This window comes from Thalassophryne amazonica, chromosome 9 (assembly GCF_902500255.1).
Source record: "Thalassophryne amazonica chromosome 9, fThaAma1.1, whole genome shotgun sequence".
NCBI lineage: Eukaryota > Metazoa > Chordata > Actinopteri > Batrachoidiformes > Batrachoididae > Thalassophryne > Thalassophryne amazonica.
The window spans coordinates 11,500,394-11,520,435 of record NC_047111.1 but is presented as its reverse complement, the minus strand read 5'-3'; the positions used below and the strand labels follow the sequence as shown (position 1 = coordinate 11,520,435).

The 20,042-nt window shown below is 45.1% G+C and overlaps 1 protein-coding gene across 1 annotated transcript in view; it reads right to left on the bottom strand.

Annotated features, from left to right (window-relative positions):
* The window catches only part of fam53c (family with sequence similarity 53 member C), a 66,490-nt gene extending 52,976 nt beyond the window's left edge, over positions 1 to 13,514 (bottom strand). The window contains exon 1 of the mRNA XM_034177573.1: positions 13,348 to 13,514. The gene's annotated coding sequence lies outside the window, so the exon portion shown is untranslated. The remainder of the gene's footprint in view (positions 1 to 13,347) is intronic.
* Between the last annotated feature and the right edge of the window lie 6,528 nt (positions 13,515 to 20,042).

The window sequence follows — 20,042 nt, the reverse complement described above, 5'->3', positions numbered from 1 at the left end:
AAACAAAGTCTGCATGAAGGACTTCAAATGTGTCTTTTAACCAAGTATTTCCACTTAGTTTGGGGAGTCCACCTCTTACAGTTCTGCTGGACAAACTTTAGCCCATTAAATATTATATTTGTAAGACATCAGCATTATAAAAACAAATGTTGGGCAATTGTTTTGATTAAAATGACTGGCATTTGGCTTATGTCTAAAACAGGTTAACCCGGGCAGCGCCGGGTACCCCAGCTAGTATATATATTTTTGGAAGTGATCCACACAGTTGCGGCAGTGGGTGTATATAATTAAAGTGGCCATCTCACTGTGGTGTCTTTTTTTGTGGTCACAGAGAGCTGGGTGAACGCACAGAACTGCTGCATTTAATGACTCTGGAACACAGGTGAACAGTAGCCTGGCACATGGATGCGCACACCAGCCAGTGTATTCCCAAAGTAGTTATCCCCATCAGAATTTGTATCCCCTGGCGTAGGAGCACGCACTCACTCAGGGCAGTGTCTTTTTTTTTGGACTGCGTTTAAAAAATGTGACATCTTGAATGGATACTGTGAATTGAAAACCCACACTTTAAAGGGACCAAGTGTGGCTGCCTGAACGTGCACCAACGTCACCTTATCATGGCACTACATGGATCATATATGGTTTGACGTGGATCATAAGCAGCGACACGAGCCACTCGTGGCTGGACAGGCTCAAATGACAGGTTGCTCGTGGCTCACTAGAGGCACATGTGAGGTACAGAGAGGCACATAGAGGCTTCTTCACAGTGGATACGTGACAGATTAAAACATGGATCATTCTTCAAATAATCGCTGACACACATGCATGTCTCATTATTCAAATGCAGAGACCGAATGACTCGCACAGTCACAGAGCTCCGATACAGAAAAAGCTTTATTTATCGGAAACATTACGTTTTCATTGAATAAAGAATTTTCTGTATCGGAGCGCTGTGGCTGTGCGAATCATTCGATCTCTATCTTTGGTATAATTTTTTTATGGTCTTGCAAACGTTTTTACGTGTTTTAGATGTGCATGTCTTTATTGCATTACTTATTATTCAAATGTGACAAGATGTCAAATTATTTAAACGCAGTCCAAAAATGGATGCTCCAGTACAGTCCGGCAAGTGTGTACATCCGTGCGCCAGGCTGCTGTTCATCCATGTTCCACAGCCATTAAATGCACCAGAACAGCTAGAACCGAACCACGGGTTCCTGGACAGTTGCCTGACAGTTGTGTTGACAGTTGTGCTTCCTCTTGCTGGCTTTATTTCTTCCTCATTTTGACACCATGATCCAACTTTTAACTTTGTGTCTGTCCATTAATGTCTGCAAAATCGCTGTTCTGGGAGCATTTGTTCTGCGTTCCTGGACAGTCGCCTCTGCGATCCTCGCTGTCTTTATTTCTTCCGCGGCCTTAAACACACATTTGACACCATGATCCAACTTTTAACTTTGTGTCTGTCCGTTATTGACTGCAAAATCACTCTTTTGTGAGCTGGCATTTTGCGTGAATGCTCTTCTTGAGTGCGAGTCATTGCGCCAGTGCACTCCTCATCTGATCCATTAACAAGATGTTACATCCATCATAAACACACTTTTATGGCAGCTTATAAGGAAGGAATGAACATGCAACTGTTTTACCAAGCTATTAAAATAAAAATAAAAATAGTTACCTTTTAAGTTGTTCCAAAATATGTTCTCCACCTCATGAAGCAGGAGAGAGAGAGAGAGAGGAACAAAAAGGGTCCAGATGAAACTGTTCTCTGTGATTCCAGAAGTGATTAGAGGTGTTTTCAGCATCCAAGCTCTGACAGAAAATGATTAATCCGCTACAAAATAATTATTTTATATACAGCGTCCAGCGCACAAAGCAGGTGGGATTGTGCTCAAGAGGGCGGAGCCAAAATAGCCTGTCCTGACCTCATAGCTGCCAGGTGCTCGAATAATGGGCTTTTAATAGGCTCGTCCTCACCACAAACATGCGTCTAAAATCCTCGTTTTTCCTCATAGTATCTCGTACACAAACTGCCCCACGCTGTTGTTGCTAAATTTTGAACTTCTTGAAATTAGCGCCACGCTCAGAGATGCGCGTCGTTAGCCGAATATTCTGCCTCTAAGAGCCTCTCAGAGCCACTATTTTCCCACTATAGTTGAATACCTTTCGTACAAAAAAAAAAAAACATGCTACATTTTCACCGTTCATTATCTGGTGAGACTTGGGCTTTAGCTTCTAGCACCGCCCAGTGGCTCAGAATGCGACCAGCAGGCCGGTGTTGTACCAAATTCAGCCCCCCTGCTGTGAAAAGCACCCCCTTCACAGGAACGCACATTTGAGGCTCGTTGCCTTAAACTCACAGATAACCACACTGATACACAGTTTGCACCGAGAAAAACATGCCCAAATCACTATGATTCTTATTCTATGCCAGATTCTCTCCAGATATGTGGAAGTGAAGAGAATATGTTTAGATCAGTGATGAAAGAGGGCCTGGTGCATTTTCAGGTCTATTTACCCACCAAATAAAAAAAAAAATACAATCTTTTACACGTCTGTCTTTTCACACAACTAGTATTGTGCTACCAGCCCATCCATCCATCCATCCACTTTCTTCCGCTTTATCCGGAGTCGGGTCGCGGGGGCAGCAGCTCAAGCAAAGCCGCCCAGACCTCCCGATCCACACACATCTCCCCCGGCTGCTCCGGGGGAACCCCAAGGCATTCCCAAGCCAGCCGAGAGATGTAGTCCCTCCAGCATGTCCTGGGTCTTCCCAGGGGCCTCCTTCCAATGGGACGTGCCCGGAACACCTCTCCAGCGAGGCGTCCAGGGGGCATCCGGAAAAGATGCCCGAGCCACCTCAACTGACTCCTTTCGACGTGGAGGAGCAGCAGCTCGACTCCGAGCTCCTCCCGAGTCACTGAGCTCCTCACCCTATCTCTAAGGGAGCACCCAGCCACCCTGCGGAGGAAACTCATCTCGGCCGCTTGTACTCACGATCTCGTTCTTTCGGTCATGAGCCAAATCTCATGACCATAGGTGAGGATCGGAACGTAGATCGATGGGTAAATCGAGAGCTTTGCCCCCCTACTCAACCCACGACGGTCCGATACAGCAACCGCATCACTGCAGATACTGCACCGATCCGTCTATCGATCTCACGCTCCATCCGTCCCTCACTCATGAACAAGATCCCGAACAAGAACCATGGCCTCGGATTAGGAGGTGCTGATTTTCATCCCGGACAGTTCACACTCGGCTGCAAACCACCCCAGTGCACGCTGAAGGTCCTGATTTGACGAAGCCAACAGAACCACATCGTCCGCAAACAGCAGAGACGAAATTCTGTGGTTCCAAAACCAGACCCCTCTACACCCTGGCTGCGCCTAGAAATTCTGTCCATAAAAATAATGAACAGAACCAGTGACAATGGGCAGCCCTGGCAGAGGCCAACGTGCACTGGAAACAGGTTTGACTTACTACCGGCAATGCGAACCAAGCTCCTGCTGCAGTCGTACAGGGACCGGATAGCCCTTAGCAAAGGACCCTGGACCCCGTACTCCCGGAGCACCCCCCACAGGGTGCCCCGAGGGACACGGTCGAACGCCTTCTCCAGATCCACAAAACACATGTGGACTGGTTGGGTGAACTCCAACGAACCCTCGAGCACCCAATGAAGCGTGTAGAGCTGGTCCAGTGTGCCGCGATCAGGACGAAAACCACACTGCTCCTCCTGAATCCGAGGTTCGACCATCGGTCGAATTCTCCTTTCCAGTACTCTGGAATAGACCTTACCGGGGAGGCTGAGGAGTGTGATCCCCCTATAGCTGGAACACACCCTCCGGTCCCCCTTCTTAAACAGAGGGACCACCACCCCGGTCTGCCAATCCAGAGGCACTGTTCCCAATCGCCACGTGATGTTGCAGAGGCGTGTCAGCCAAGACAGTCCCACAACATCCAGAGACTTAAGGTACTCAGGACAGATTTCATCCACCCCAGGAGCCTTGCCACCGAGGAGCTTTCTGACCACCTCGGTGACTTCGGCCTGGGTAATGGATGAGTCCGCCTCTGAGTCCCCAGTCTCTGCTTCCTCTTCAGAAGACGTGACGATGGGATTGAGGAGATCCTCGAAGTATTCCTTCCACCACCCAACAACATCCCCAGTCAGGGTCAACAGCTCCCCACCCGCACCATAAACAGTGCTGGTGGAGAGCTGCTTCCGCCTCCTGAGGCGTCGGACGGTTTGCCAGAATCTCTTCGAGGCCGACCGATAGTCCTTCTCCATGGCCTCCCCGAACTCCTCCCAGACCCGAGTTTTTGCCTCTGCGACCGCACGGGCTGCGGCACGCTTGGCCTGCCGGTACCTGTCAGCTGCATACATTGTGGCTCAGAAACATACACAATAAAGGAAATGACAATTCAAAGAACTCAAAAATAATAATTCTCAATATCAATTCAAATGGAACAATAGAAGTATCTACAGCACATTAATGCATCAGATTGTTAAACCTTCACTCATTTCTGAGTTTCTTAGTTTTGGTAGGAGCTTTGGCGCTACTGATAATCTTTCTTTTCAAATTCTTGTCCATCTTATGTACAGATGTTGGGGTTTCCAGTCGTTTTCCTCACAATAACCCCAGTTACTGCCTGCGTTCATCTCTCTTCTTTGGCTTTTGCCCATTTCTTTTTAAAATTATAAATATTGGTTATATTGAAAGGTACTAAATTCATTTATTCACTTTTCATTTCATGTATAAAAAAAGAGGGGAGGGCTCTAGGAAAATCACTGCTTATCTGTCTAGACCCCAACTTAAATATTATAAAAAGTACATTAATGCCAACATTTATTTTATTATGCATAATGCAAGTGATAATCAAATAAAAACAACTTCTTTCCTCACTGTTTGTTTTCCTGAGAGTTAAACTCTTGCCTGTATGCTAGCAGCATTAGCATTGTTAGCAGCTTCGATAGCTTCAACCAATAGAGCCACTTAATATATGATTAATGGAAAAATACAGAGCTCACAACTTTTAATGTCCACAACATTAAAAGGAGAACCACCGCACAGTCCCCAAAATACGATTTAATAAACATCCCAACCCAAACAAAAAAGTAACCCCTTCATTGGATTTTATTGTTGACTTGCAAACCAACACATACATTACCGCCACAAACTGTTGTGGCATGGAACATGAATGGATTCTGACATATGTTGTCAAAAATAACTTAGAAACGTTTACCACGTAAGTAAAAAAGCCGTATTTCTGAGAATTTCTGGAAAGCTTTCATCACTGTTATATTTACTAGGACTTGGCTGCTTTTTCTTCATTTGGAACGGATGGTCTGCTATTTTCATATTTACTTTTGTGATGTTTCATCATACATCCAAACAACCAACTGTATTTATTAAGCATTTAAAAACAACGAAAGTGGACCAACGTGCTGTACAGCGAACAAAAATCCCCATAAAGGACATAGTTCAGATGAAAGTGAAAACAAAATACAACTAAAATAATTAAAAGCCATAAAACATGAATAAAAATAACAACCATATGATAAAATCAAATTAAAGGCTGAAGTCAACGTCTCAAATGTCAAAGGTCAAGGAAAAGAGATGGTTTCTTTAGAGATTTAAAAGCAGACAGATGAGGTCCGTCTAATCTGCTGAGGCAGGTCGATACATCATTTTGGAGCCGCAGCAGCGAATGTTCGATCCCCGCTAAGCTTCCGCTTAGTTTTCGGCACACGCAGGACTAGCTGATCCACTGACCTGAGAGAGCAGGTATAAGGTCAGACAGGTGGGGGGGTGCACTCAAGGATTTAAAAATAAAAGAATTTTAAAATGAATCCGAAACGGTTTGGGCAGCCAGCGGAGTGAGGCTAAAACAGAGGAAATGTGCTCGTATTTACGTGTACCAATTAAAAGACAGACAGCAGAGTCTTGTACCATCTGAAGACGGGTAACACATGATGGTGTTTGAATATTTGTTAAAACGATTTTAATTTCCATTCCATTCCATGCAGCTTGAATCACTGGAAGGTTTGAGGAAACAGTTGGAATCAGACTCGGTGTCCATTCCTTCTGTCTGTAAATGTTGAACATTTATTCAATACCCGAATCATCATCATCATAATTATTATGATGACTATTGTGATGATAAAAATGTCCACAAATCAGTGGTTGCTGTTCCATCTTACTTCATCTCCAAATACAACACAAAAGTGAAAAAAAAAGTGTATTTTTGGAAGTATGTGTTAAATACAGTGAGGAAACTAAGGATTTGAACACCCTGCGATTTTGCAAGTTCTCCCACTTAGAAATCATGGAGGGGTCTGAAATTTTCATCTTAGGTGCATGTCCACTGTGAGAGACATAATCTAAAAAAAAAAAAATCTGGAAATCACAATGTATGATTTTTTTTAATACTTTATTTGTATGTTACTGCTGCAAATAAGTATTTGAACACCTGTGAAAATCAATGTTAATATTTGGTACAGTAGCCTTTGTTTGCAATTACAGAGGTCAAACGGTTCCTGTAGTTCTTGACCAAGTTTGCACACACTGCAGCAGGGATTTTGGTCCACTCCTCCATACAGATCTTCTCTAGATCTTTCAGGTTTGGAGTTTCAGCTCCCTCCAAAGATTTTCTATTGAGTTCAGGTCTGGAGACTGGCCAGGCCACTCCAGGACCTTGAAATGTTTCTTACGGAGCCCCTCCTTAGTTGCCCTGCCTGTGTGTTTGGGGTCATTGTCATGCTGGAAGACCCAGCCATGACCCATCTTCAATGTTCTGACTGAGGGAAGGAGGTTGTTTGCCAAAGTCTCGCAGTACATGACCCCATCCATCCTCCCTCCAATACGGTGCAGTCGTCCTGTCCCCTTTGCAGAAGAGCACCCCCAGAGTATGATGTTTCCACCCCCATGCTTCATGATTGGGTTGGTTTTCTTGAGGTTGTTCTCATCCTCTAAACATGGTGAGTGGAGTTAATTCCAAAAAGCTCTATTCTGGTCTCATCTGACCACATGACCTTCTCCCGTGCCTCCTCTGGATCATCCAGATGGTCACTGGTGGACTTGAAACGGGCCTGGACATGTGCTGGCTTGAGCAGGGGGACCTTGCTGCCATGCAGGATTTTAAACGACGACAGCATCATGTGTTACTAATGTAATCTTTGTGACTGTGGTCCCAGCTCTCTTCAGGTCATTGACCAGGCCCTCCTGTGTAGTTCTGAGCTTTCTCAGAATAATCCTTACCCCACAAAGTGAGATCTTGCATGGAATCCCAGACCTAGGGAGATTGACAGTCATCTTGTGTTTCTTCCACTTTCTAATAAATAATCATAACAGTTGTTGTCTTCTACCAAGCTGCTTGCGTGTTGCCCTGTAGTCCATCCCAGCCTTGTGCAGGTCTACAGTTTTGTCCCTGGTGTCCTTATGCCGCGTTCACACCGGGCGCGATCAGACGCTACAAGTTCGCGGGGGTCACGTCGCGACGGACGCGCCTCCTTCGCGCGGTGTGTCACTCTGCTTTTGCTGCGAAAATTCGTCCCGGTGCGTCATCAAATAGGAGGAGCTTCCATTCCACTCGCCGGCTCCGGTTGTCAGTCAAGTTAACATGACGGACCTTGATCACACGGAGCGAGTTGTTGTGGAAAGCTGACAAACGTCATGAGACGTTCCCAATTCAGGGAGTATCATTATTTGCTGCAGGAGCTGCGTCTGGATGACGGCCGCTTTCAGTGGTCCTTCCGCCTCTGCAGGACCCAGTTTGAGGACCGCCTGTCCCGTTCACGTGCGCACATGTAAACAATCAAAAAAAAGAAGAAAGAAACTCCGCTGCTTGCTGCGGGGGCTGCTCCTCGCTCTTTCCCAAAAAACTCTGTCATAATTGTGTTTAGAAACCAGTCACCATTTGTTTTATTATACATCTGTGTAGTTAACAAAATATTCTCCACAGACGATTCGCTCGCACGCACGTAAAAAAAATACTCTGCTGCTTGCTGCGGGGCTGCTCCTCGCTCTTTCCCAAAAAACTGTCATAATTGTGTTTAGAAACCAGTCACCATTTGTTTTATTATACATCTGTGTAGTTAATAAGTAAAATAATCCCGCGGAGAGGCTCAGGCATATTTGAATGGAGAATTGTGACTCCCTCGAATGAAAGGGATCGCTGAAGATACGCTTGACTAATAATTTGCATTTAAAAGGGAAAACATTTTTCTTTCTTTTTTTTTCTCTGTATGATGTGTGTGATTGTGTTCTCAATATGTTGAAAATTCAATAAAAAGTATTTAAAAAAAAATAATAATAATAATCCCCATGGACAATTCGCGCGCGCACACGTAAGATAAAAAGAAAAAGAAACTCCGCTCCCCGCTGCTGTGGGGCTGCTGCTCGCTCCAAAAACTCTGTCATAATTGTGAAATAAAGGACAAAAGACATAAGTCCTGTTCACAGGCTGCTACCAGATACAGGACATGTTCACATCTTCAGTCAAACTCCAGACATCTCCACGTCACTACATATTCAGTCCCTGATTGGTCATCGCGGCACGACGAGAGGAAAAAGTTCAGATTTTTCAACTTGGGGAGGAGGACAACGTGACATGATGCGACGCAATATTGTGCCGCAAATGCGCCAATCGCTTCACTCGCGTCCATCACGTCGGATTGTGATTGATTGAGTGTGTGAACAGGTGTCTTTTATACAGGTAACAAGTTAAAACAGGTGCAATTAATACAGGTAAAGAGTGCAGAATAAGAAGGCTTCTTAAAGAAAAATTAACAGGTCTGTGTGAGCCAGAATTCTTGCTGGTTGGTAGGTGTTCAAATACTTATTTGCAGCAGTAACATACAAAAAATTAATATAAAAAAAAAAAAAAAAAAAAAAAAAAAAAACATACCTTGTGATTTTCGGATTTTTTTTTAATTTTTTTTTTTTTTTTTATTAGATTGTGTCTCACAGTGGACATGCACCTAAGATGAAAATTTCAGACCCCTCCACGATTTCTAAGTGGGAAAACTTGCAAAATCGCAGGGTGTTCAAATACATATTTTCCTCACTGTATATTTTCTGTCCACACAGTTACATATGGAAACAGATTAATTGGGGGGAAGAGGGAGAGTACTGATTGGGCAGTTTATTTTTTACAACCCCAATTCCAATGAAGTTGGGACGTTGTGTGAAACGTAAATAAAAACAGAATCCAATGATTTGCAAATCCTCTTCAACCTATATTCAACTGAATACACCACAAAGACAAGATATTTAATGTTCAAACTGATAAACTTTATTGTTTCTGTGCAAATATTAGCTCATTTTGAAATGGATGCCTGCAACACGTTTCAAAAAAGTTGGGACAGTGGCAACAAAATACTGGGAAAGGTGATGAATGCTCAAAGAACAGCTAATTGGAAACAGGTGAGTGTCATGATTGGGTATAAAAGGAGCATCCCCAAAAGTCTCAGCCGTTCACAAGCAAAGATAGGGCGAGGATCACCACTTTGTGAACTGCGTGAAAAAAATAGTCCAACAGTTTAAGAACAATGTTTCTCAATGTACAATTGCAAGGAATTTAGGGATTCCATCATCTACAGTCCATAATATAATCAGAAGATTCAGAGAATCTGGAGAACTTTCTACACATAAGCAGCAAGGCTGAAAACCAACACTGAATGCCCGTGACCTTCGATCCCTGCATTAAAAACCGACATCACTGTGTAAAGGATCTTACTGCGTGGGCTCAGGAACACTTCAGAAAACCATTGTCAGTTAACACAGTTTGTCGCTACATCTACAAGTGCAAGCTAAAACTCTAACATGTAAAGTGAAAGCCATACATCAACAACATCCAGAAACACCGCCACCTTCTCTGGGCCCGAACTCATTTGAAAAGGACAGACGCAAAGTGGAAAAGTGTGCTGTGGTCTGATGAGTCCACATTTCAAATTGTTTTTGGAAATCATGGACGTCGTGTCCTCTGGACAAAAGAGGAAAAAGACCATCCAGATTGTTATCAGTGCAAAGTTCAAAAGCCAGCATCTGTGATGGTATGGGGGTGTGTTAGTGCCCATGGCACGGACAACTTATACATCTGTGATGGCACCATCAATGCTGAAAGGTACAGCCAGGTTTTGGAGCAACACATGCTGCCATCTAAGCAACGTCTTTTTCAGGGAGATGTCCCTGCTTATTTCAGCAAGACAATGCCAAGCCACATTCTGCACATGTTACAACAGCGTGGCTTCATAGTTCGGGATTGGTATTAATAAGATTTAATCGATATCGATGCCATTATTGATTCCCTTATCGATACCTCTTGTGAATTTTCTGTGTACTAAAAGTCGGCTTTACAGGTTTTACTATGTCAACAACATTTTATTGAGTCTTAAAGTAAATAAATATGAAATTGGTCAGTGGATCCTTCAACTCTGGACATAAATATAAAATAAACAAAATCTGTAGTTTTTCTCAAAAGTATTTCCATTCAGTCATTATTGGCATGAATGTCTTTCCATACATCTGAGCTGAGCTCTTGCAGCTGGCTGTGCTGACGTGCTGTGCTGCTTTTCAGAAGCGGCAAGAACCAACGAGCCAGCACATCGAAGCATTGCTTCATTGGTTCACGCTTCAAAGTAGAGTCGCGCTGCAGAAACGGTTGATTACAGAGCTGCTGCACGGTCTGCAATCAACATAGAGGAATCATTTTCCCGACAAACAACCTCAAAAACAACAGCTGCTCTGAAGGACCGATAAGGGAATCGTTAAGCAAAAAGGCTCTTGATATCGATGGATCAAATCGTTTCTTAACGATACCCAAAAAGAACCCATTTTCGATACCCAACCCTATTCGTAGTAAAACAGTGCGGATACTAGACTGGCCTGCCTGCAGTCCAGACCTGTCGCCCATTGAAAATGTGTGGCGCATTATGAAGCACAAAATATGACAACGGAGACCCCGGACTGTGAACAACTGAAGTCGTACATCAAGCAAGAATGAGAAAGAATTTCACCTTCAAAGCTTCAACAATTGGTGTCCTCAGTTCCCAAACGCTTATTGAGTGTTGTTAGAAGGTGATGTAACACAGTGGTAAACATACCACTGTCCCAGCTTTTTTGAAACGTGTTGCAGGCATCCATTTCAAAATGAGCAAATATTTACACAAAAACAATAAAGTTTATCAGTTTGAACATTAAATATCTTGTCTTTGTGGTGTATTAAAAAAAATATAGGTTGAAGAGGATTTGAAAATCATTGTATTCTGTTTTTATTTACATTTTACACAACGTCCTAACTTCATTGGAATTGGGGTTGTATGATCAGCACGGTGGATTCGCAGTTAGCACTGTTGCCTCACAGCAAGAAAGTCATGGGATCGATTCCCACCTGTGTCCTTTCTGTGTGGAGTTTGTGTGTTCTCCTCGTGTTTCTGTGGGTTCCCTCCAGGTGCTCCGGCTTCCTCCCACATCTAAAGACATACAGGTTCGGTGGCCTGGAAACTTTAAATTGTCCGTTGTTGTGACTGTGTTTGTGTGTTTGTATGTGTCCCTGTGACAGACTGGTGTCCCGTACAGGGTGAACCCACCTCATGCCGTGTGACAGCTGGGATAGGCTACTGCCCCCCACCCTAACCCTTATATGGTGTAAGTGGGTACAGAAAATGGACAGATGGAGTTTTGCTTCCAATAGGAGACTGGCTTGCCGCAAAATGAACCCCACAAAGAAATAAACTGCCCAATCAGTACTCTCCCTCTTCCACCCAATTAATCTGTTTCCATATGTAACTGTGTGGACAGAAAATATATTTAACACATACTTCCAAAAATACACATTTTTTTCCACTTTTGTGTTGTATTTGGAGATGAAGTAAGATGGAACAGCAACCACTGATTTGTGGACATTTTTATCATCACAATAGTCATCATCATCATAATTATTATTATGATGATGATTCGGGTATTCTGAATAAATGTTCAACATTTACAGACAGAAGGAATGGACACTGAGTCTGATTCCAACAAGGTCCTCAAACCTTCCAGTGATTCAAGCTACATATCCATTCAAAACGTCAATCAATAAAATTAAAATAATTTTAACAAATAAATACTCAAACACCATCATGTGTAATGAGACCTCATAAAATAAATATGAAAACAGCAGATGCTTCGTTCTTACTGAACAAAAGCAGCCAAGTGCTCATAAATATGAACATATTCTCTTCACTTCAAAGTACGTGGACAGAACGTGACAAAGAATCTTATTGATTTGTGCACATTTTGTCCGCTCAAACAGCGTATCTGTGCAGTTAACTGAGTTTTTGCGTATCTGTGCAGTTAACTGAGTTTTTGCGTATGTGTGCAGTTAACTCTGAGTCTATGAGCTTCCAATACGTGTGCCATGAAGGGGGCACTTTTCACAGCAGGAGAGCTGAATCAGGTGTTGCAGACTGAACCCCAGTAGCACGTCTGAGACAGTCTCTTCAACCAAAGAGATCAAATGGATGAATGTGATTATTAACCATCAAATGACAGAATAAAATCTGTTAAATCGTTCTAAAGTCAGTTTTAAGCAGAAACAAGGCAGTTTTAAGCAGAAACAAGGCTATACTGGGTGACGCATGAAATGACCAACGCGCAGTGAACGCATCAGCTAAACAGCTCATTTAGCTGCAGCACTTGGCTTCCTCCGTCTTTTATGATGAAATAATGCTGAATTTATGTGGAAATGATTGTTGTACAAAAGCTTCAGATATCTGTCGCTGAGACAGATGATAACTGGAGGCAGCTTGAAGCAGAAACGAGGTGATAATCAGTGAACCGCGGCTGATGCACGCGCAGTGAAGACAGGGCGGACCGATTTTCAGGGCGGACCGTTCCGTCTGCGATACCGGCAGCACACCGTGCTCTCAGCTCCACCAGCTCAGACGTTCGTCGGCCGGTGTCATGTCAAAAACAAACCCCGGTCCGTGCCAGAGGCCGGTGCCGCTGCAGCGCCCCCATCCGGCCGGCCGCCTCTGTAAACATCAAACAGCGACCGCTGGATGCTGTATCCCAAAGCTAAGCTAATTAGCATTAACCAGCAGCATCCTCCGGTGATTTTCACAAACAAACCTCCGATCCGCTGGCTTTTCACGTCCGAGCAGCTAAAATCCAAAAAGAACCCGAACCGGCGAACACAAACGAATGACGGCCGTTATTATCTTTAAAAACAAACGGCCCCGCATCCTTTCAGCTCGCGCTAAATTAGCCTAGCACACAGAGCCGATCCACAAACAAACCCCCACCAGCCGAGGCCGCTCTCCGGGCTCCGTTTCACGGCCGCTGCCTTCACCGGGAGCACGCTCACCTTGTCGCGGAGACGGGCTGGACCGGCTCCGGGGATGAACCGGGCTGGTCTCCGGATCCAGAGCCGAACACCGTCAGCGCTCCGCGTGCGGCTGCGGGTCACCGCACACAGCGCGCGCGGCCGCGACAACACACCAAGTCGATCATCAGCGTGCACGCGCCCGGGAACGGCGTGCATTCATAAATAACAGTTACGGTACCGACGAGGAGCAGGGAGCGGAGCTACAACATATGACCAAAAAACAAAAAAAAAAAACAAATTAGGATGGAAAAATAAAATAAAATTCAAAAGAGTAGAACTGAAAGTAAATTCACAGTGTTCAGAGAAAGAAGTGAAAGTACTCCTTTAAATACTGTGAAGTTAAAGCCCCTTTGTGACTGAAAGGCGGCTTCAGCCTGACCCCGCCCCCAATCACTGACCATTCCAAACCACTGACCCTTACAAACCACTGACCCCGCCCCCAACCACTGATCATTCCAAACCACTGACCCCGCCCCCAACCACTGACCCCACCTCCAGCCGCTGACCCCATCCCAAACGTCACCTGTTTCAGTGGCCCCGTTTCCATGCACACTAAAAACCTGATTGCTATCTGATCAAGTGTTCATGGAAACAGCAAAATCCAATATTTATCAGATAACGTCCCTTATCTGATTATGAAATGGTAAATAAATGGTAATAAATGGTAAATGGACTGCATTTATATGGCTCTTTTCTATCTGCATCATACACTCAAAGAGCTTTACAATAGTAAGTAAGTAAGTAAATTTTATTTATATAGCACCTTTCACAGACAAGAGCCACAAGGTCCTTCACAACATAAAAGCACAGTACACCACACAATACATCAGACAATGGCCGAGACATTTAAAAACATAACATAGGATAGCAAAGCAGCCCAATAATGCCTCACATTCACCCTGAGGTGAGGCTGCTGCAATACAAGGTGCTCACTACACACCGGGAGCATTGCCCAATTTCGTTCTTTTACATTTACGCATGTGTAAAAGCAGTTGCCACTCACATTTCCAGATGCACAGTTGTCTCGTCTGAGCTCATGATCTTCATCAGATCACAAAGTTCTGAAAATCCATTGTGTTCAAAATAACTGACCAGGATGTACAGCGTTCTAAAGAGCAAATTTCTGGGTGATCTATGCAGTTCATAGAGATAAAGTATAGGTCCTTTTTATTTTTTTCAAAAACTATATGGATTTCATTCATATGTTTTTACGTCAGACATGCTTGAACCCTCGTGCGCATGCGTGAGTTTTTCCACGCCTGTCGGTGACGTCATTCGCCTGTGAGCACTCCTTGTGGGAGGAGTCGTCCAGCCCCTCGTCGGAATTCCTTTGTCTGAGAAGTTGCTGAGAGACTGGCGCATTGTTTGATCAAAATTTTTTCTAAACCTGTGAGACACATCGAAGTGGACACGGTTCGAAAAATTAAGCTGGTTTTCAGTGAAAATTTTAACGGCTGATGAGAGATTTTGAGGTGAGACTGTCGCTTTAAGGACTTTTCACGGTGCGAGACGTCGCTCAGCGCTCTCAGGCGGCGTCATCAGCCTGTTTAAGCTGAAAACCTCCACATTTCAGGCTCTATTGATCCAGGACGTCGTGAGAGAACAGAGAAGTTTCAGAAGAAGTCGGTTTCAGCATTTTATCCGGATATTCCACTGTTAAAGGAGATTTTTTTAATGAAAGACGTGCAGACGGATCCGCTCGTCGGGACGCAGCCGACGCGGTGCGCCGGCACAGGAAAAACACCTCCGTGTTGATAACCATTTGTAAAATCCAGGCGGCTTTTGATGGCTTTCAGTGGAGTGAGTATATGAGAAATTGTTTAACAGGCAGGACATGTTCCAACTTGTCCTTAAGGCTTTCAACAGAGGTGTTTTTCCTGTGGCGGAGCGTCGCGGCAGCTGCGTCCCGACGCGCGGACCCGTCCGCACGTCTTTCATTAAAAAAATCTCCTTTAACAGTGGAATATCTGGATAAAATGCTGAAACCGACTTCTTCTGAAACTTCTCTGTTCTCTCACGACGTCCTGGATCAATAGAGCCTGAAATGTGGAGGTTTTCAGCTTGAACAGGCTGATGACGCCGCCTGAGAGCGCTGCACGACGTCTCGCTCCGTGAAAAGTCCTTAAAGCGACAGAATCACCTCAAAATCTCTCATCAGCCGTTAAAATTTTCACTGAAAACCAGCTTAATTTTTCGAACCGTGTCCACTTCGATGTGTCTCACAGGTTTAGAAAAAATTTTGATCAAACAACGCACCAGTCTCTCAGCAACTTCTCAGACAAAGGAATTCCGACGAGGGGCTGGACGACTCCTCCCACAAGGAGTGCTCACAGGCGAATGACGTCACCGACAGGCGTGGAAAAACTCACGCATGCGCACGAGGGTTCAAGCATGTCTGACGTAAAAACATATGAATGAAATCCATATAGTTTTTGAAAAAAATAAAAAGGACCGTTACTTTATTGACAGCCCTCGTATGCTGGATTTGAGCGGAGTTTGCTGTGGTCTAAAAGCATGATGTCATATTTCCCCACTGTTCCTGCACAAGAACATCAACTCTGCACACCTCCTCACTGACAGAGCATGTGCACGCTGGCGTACGTCCATCTCCATGTCCATGTGCAGATGTATCAAAAGGGAATTGAGCGTGAAATGTGAGGTGCATCACGCAAAAATCCTGGTTGGCGTACGCACGTTTCTACAGCTATTAGACCACTGTGGACATGTACAGGTGACACAAGGAACCGTTCATAGTGTGAAACCAAGAAGTCATCAGATTGATGTGCACATTAGAGACACACTGATGAACAATTAACGCACCCATGTGTTTGCATTTATATGGATGAATATGAAAACATGCACAGAGTGATGCGTAAAATGGCACCAACAGTGGCTGCGAATGCTGCAATCTGACATGAGCGTGTATTCAGGGAATGAGAGGATTTACTTCCAAATGACAATAACTGGCTCATAAACCAATTTCGATCACCAAGGCCACTGTTACTAGAGTTGCGCACATAACTGCAGCGGCCCAGAGCGCAATACGGCGAGTAGCCAGGGGTCATCTGTGCCCACACAGGTGCTGACCACACTGGGCATCCTGGCATCAGGGGCATTCCAACGGGAGCTGGCAGGTCAGTCAGGAGTGTGCCAGTCAACCTTGAGCCGAGTCACAATCATCCAAATGTCATCAGGTACATTCCAACATTACAGCGCATTTTGCAGCGAGAGCCGGTTTCCTGAATGTAATCAGACCAACTGACTGCACACATGTTGCTACGTATAAAGGCACCGTCACATGATGAGTTTGTTTCTGTTAATAGGAAACATTTTCATTCCATCCATCCATCTTCTACCGCTTAGTCCAATTAAGGGTCACGGGGGGCTGGAGCCTATCCCAGCAGCCGTAGGGCGCGAGGTGGGGTACACCCAGGACAGGACACCAGTCTGTCGCAGGGCCACAAACAGACAAACAAACACAGACACACCCACACACACACCTAAGGGCAATTTTAAAGATTCCAATCCACCTAACCTGCATGTCTTTGGGTGTGGGAGGAAACCGGAGCACCCGGAGGAAACCCACACAAGCACGGGGAGAACATTTCATAGCCTTAAGAGTGTGCATATCATGAATGCTTGGTCTTGTTGGATTTGTGAGAATCTACTGAATCTACTGGTACCTTGTTTCCCATGTAACAATAAGAAATATACTCAAAACCTGGATTAATCTTTTTTGTCACATAGCACTACTATTATTCTGAACACTACTGTATGAGTACATATGCATACATAAACATGATTGGAATTGAAAAAGACAGGAGCATCTTAGTGGAATTTAGATGTGATAAGGTGACATTAGTGCTGGGATTTATAAACAAGTTGTTATTGCATGTGATTTGTGGACATATTATTGCATGTGGTTATTTCACAGTATTATTGTACAGCCTGACAGCAGCAGGGAGGAACGACCTGTGGTATCGTTCCTTCTTGCACTGAGGGTGCCTCAGTCTGTCACTGAACGAGCTGGTCAGCTCCACTACAGTCCGGTGCAGAGGGTGAGAGTAGTTGTCCATGATGGATTTGAACTTGGCTAACACCATCCTCTCAGCCACCTCCTCCAGAGAGTCCAGAGGACAGCCCAGGACAGAGCTGGACTTCCTGACCAGCTTATTCAGTCTCTTTCTCTCCCGCTCTGTGCTGCCCGGGGCCCAACAGACGACAGCATAGAGGAGAGCAGAGGCTACAACAGAGTTATAGAAGGTCTTAAGCAGAGGCCTGCTCATTCCAAAGGATCTCAGTCTCCTCAGGAGATGGAGGCGACTCTGGCCTTTCTTGTACAGGGCGTCAGTGTTGTGAGTTCAGTCCAGTTTGCTATTGAGGTGAACACCGACCGGTACTCCAGCTCGTTCCCCTCAGACACATGACCCACAATGGTGGAGTCATTAGAGAACTTCTGGAGATGGCAGCTTTCTGTGTTGTAGGTGAAGTCCGAGGTGTAAAGGGTGAAGAGGAAGGGCGAGAGGACGGTGCCCTGGGGCCCCGGTGCTGCACCTTATCACCTCAGACTGACAGCCACGCAGCCGCACGTACTGCGGGCGGTCAGTGAGGTAGTCAATGGTCCAGGCGGCGAGATGTCGATCCACACCTGTGTCCTCCAGCTTCCTCTGCAGCAGCGCTGGTCTGATGGTGTTGAAAGTGCTGGAGAAATCAAAGAACATGACTCTCACATCACTCCTGCCGGTCTCCAGGTGGGTGAGCACTCGCTGCAGCAGGTAGATGACAGCGTCATCTACCCCGATGTTGGGCCTGTAGGCGAACTGCAGTGGGTCCAGGATGTCGCTCACCACGGTGTGGAGATGAGACAGGATGAGCCGCTCCATGGTCTTCATGAGGTGGGATGTCAGGGCAACTGGTCTGTGGTGGGCTGGTTCCTTGGCGTGCAGTGTTTTGGGAACCGGGACCACACCGGAGGTCTTCCACAGGGTGGGGACCACCCCCAGGCTGAGGCTCATGTTGAAGATGTGGCTGAGGACCTCACAGAGCTCATCTGCACAGGTCCTCAGCAGCCTCGGGGAGATCCCATCAGGTCCTGCTGCTTTGCTCTGCTTCAGCCGCAGGAGCTGGCTCTCACCTCAGTCGGAGTTACAGTGAGGGGGGAGGGGGGGCTGAGGTGTCAGATGAGGTGGGCTGGTGCTGGATACAGTCCGGGGAGAGGAGGGAAAAAGTTCAGGGTGCAGTGGAGGTGACCAGGGGGCCGCCCCAACATTCTTTGGCTATTTTGTATCATGCATTACTTGGTCCATATATGACATACTGGGTTGAGGTTTGGGAAAACACATATAGAACTAATACTAATGTAATATTTATATTGCAAAAGAAAGCTATATGAATTATCAGTAATAAGCCATATCGGGAGCCAACAAATCCGTTATTTGTTGGTTTGCAAATTTTAAAATTCTGGGACTTTGTTGATTATATCACTATACAAATTATGTATAAAGTCAAAAATAAGCTCTTGCCTAAACATGTTCAGGATCTGTTTAAAATGAGGGATTCCTGCTACAATTTGAGAGGAACATTAAATAAGAAACTAAAGCCCCGGTCACAACCCACCGTGCGTTTTTTTTTTTTTTCTTCGTACGTTTTCTGCGGATGCCACGGCCACTACGTTTTTATGAAAACGTACGGAGGCAGTAGCAAGAGGAGGGAGGGAGTACGTTCAACGCACGTCTCTAGGAGTGTAAGGATAAAGAGAGTTGACAATAAAGCAGTGTGTGTGTGTGTGTGTGTGTGTGTGTGTGTGTGTGTGTGTGTGTGTGTGTGTGTGTGTGTGTGTGTGTGTGTGTTGGGGGGCTGGTCGCTTTTCTTTTTTTATGAGCGGTACCGGAGCGGCAGGTGTTTTTCGCCGTCGGCGATGCATGAGCATATCCAGCCTGCAGCGGTCAGTTGTACGAGTGTTTACTTGCCTCGAAAAGTTAAAACTAGTTATCAGACTGAAGCTGTGGAGTGTCTGTGTTGCTGACGTTTGGAAATAAAGTCCAAGTTCAAGTGAGAAGCTGCGTTGTGCATGCAAGTCTGTCGGCCTCCATAGTATGTGGTGAGTGCCGTAATCCGTACTGCCTACGTACGGATTTGGTTAATTCAATAGTAATTGAATGAAAATGTGCCGCTTTGAATCCGTACTGAGGCAGTGCTCACAACGTGCGTCATCTGTACTGCTGGTGAATCCGCAGCCTGACCGCAGCGAAAGTTCTGCATGCACTAAAACCTCTACGGCGTGTCTGCGTGTGTCTGGGTGCTCCTAAATTCGTACTGAGGCAGTACTTACGACGTACGGATCTCCAAATTTAGCCCACGTTTTTGCAAGTAGACTGCACGCACGTGCAAGTACAGCGGGTTGTGACCACGGCTTAAGGATCAGAACTACTGCAAAAAGTCATTGTGTTTCCGTTAAGGGTGTTAATATTTGGAATAAGTGTCCTGATAATATTAAGTTACTTGGTACCTTAGTCAGCTTTAAAAGACTTTACAAAAATAATATACTTACTCGTTATAGTTTGGAAAATTAGGTTTACCATTTTGTTGTTGTGCTTGGGTTTATGTACTGTTGCTCATTTGGTTATGTTTTAAAATTCTGGTGCACTGAGTTGTTTTGTTTGTGCACATTTCTT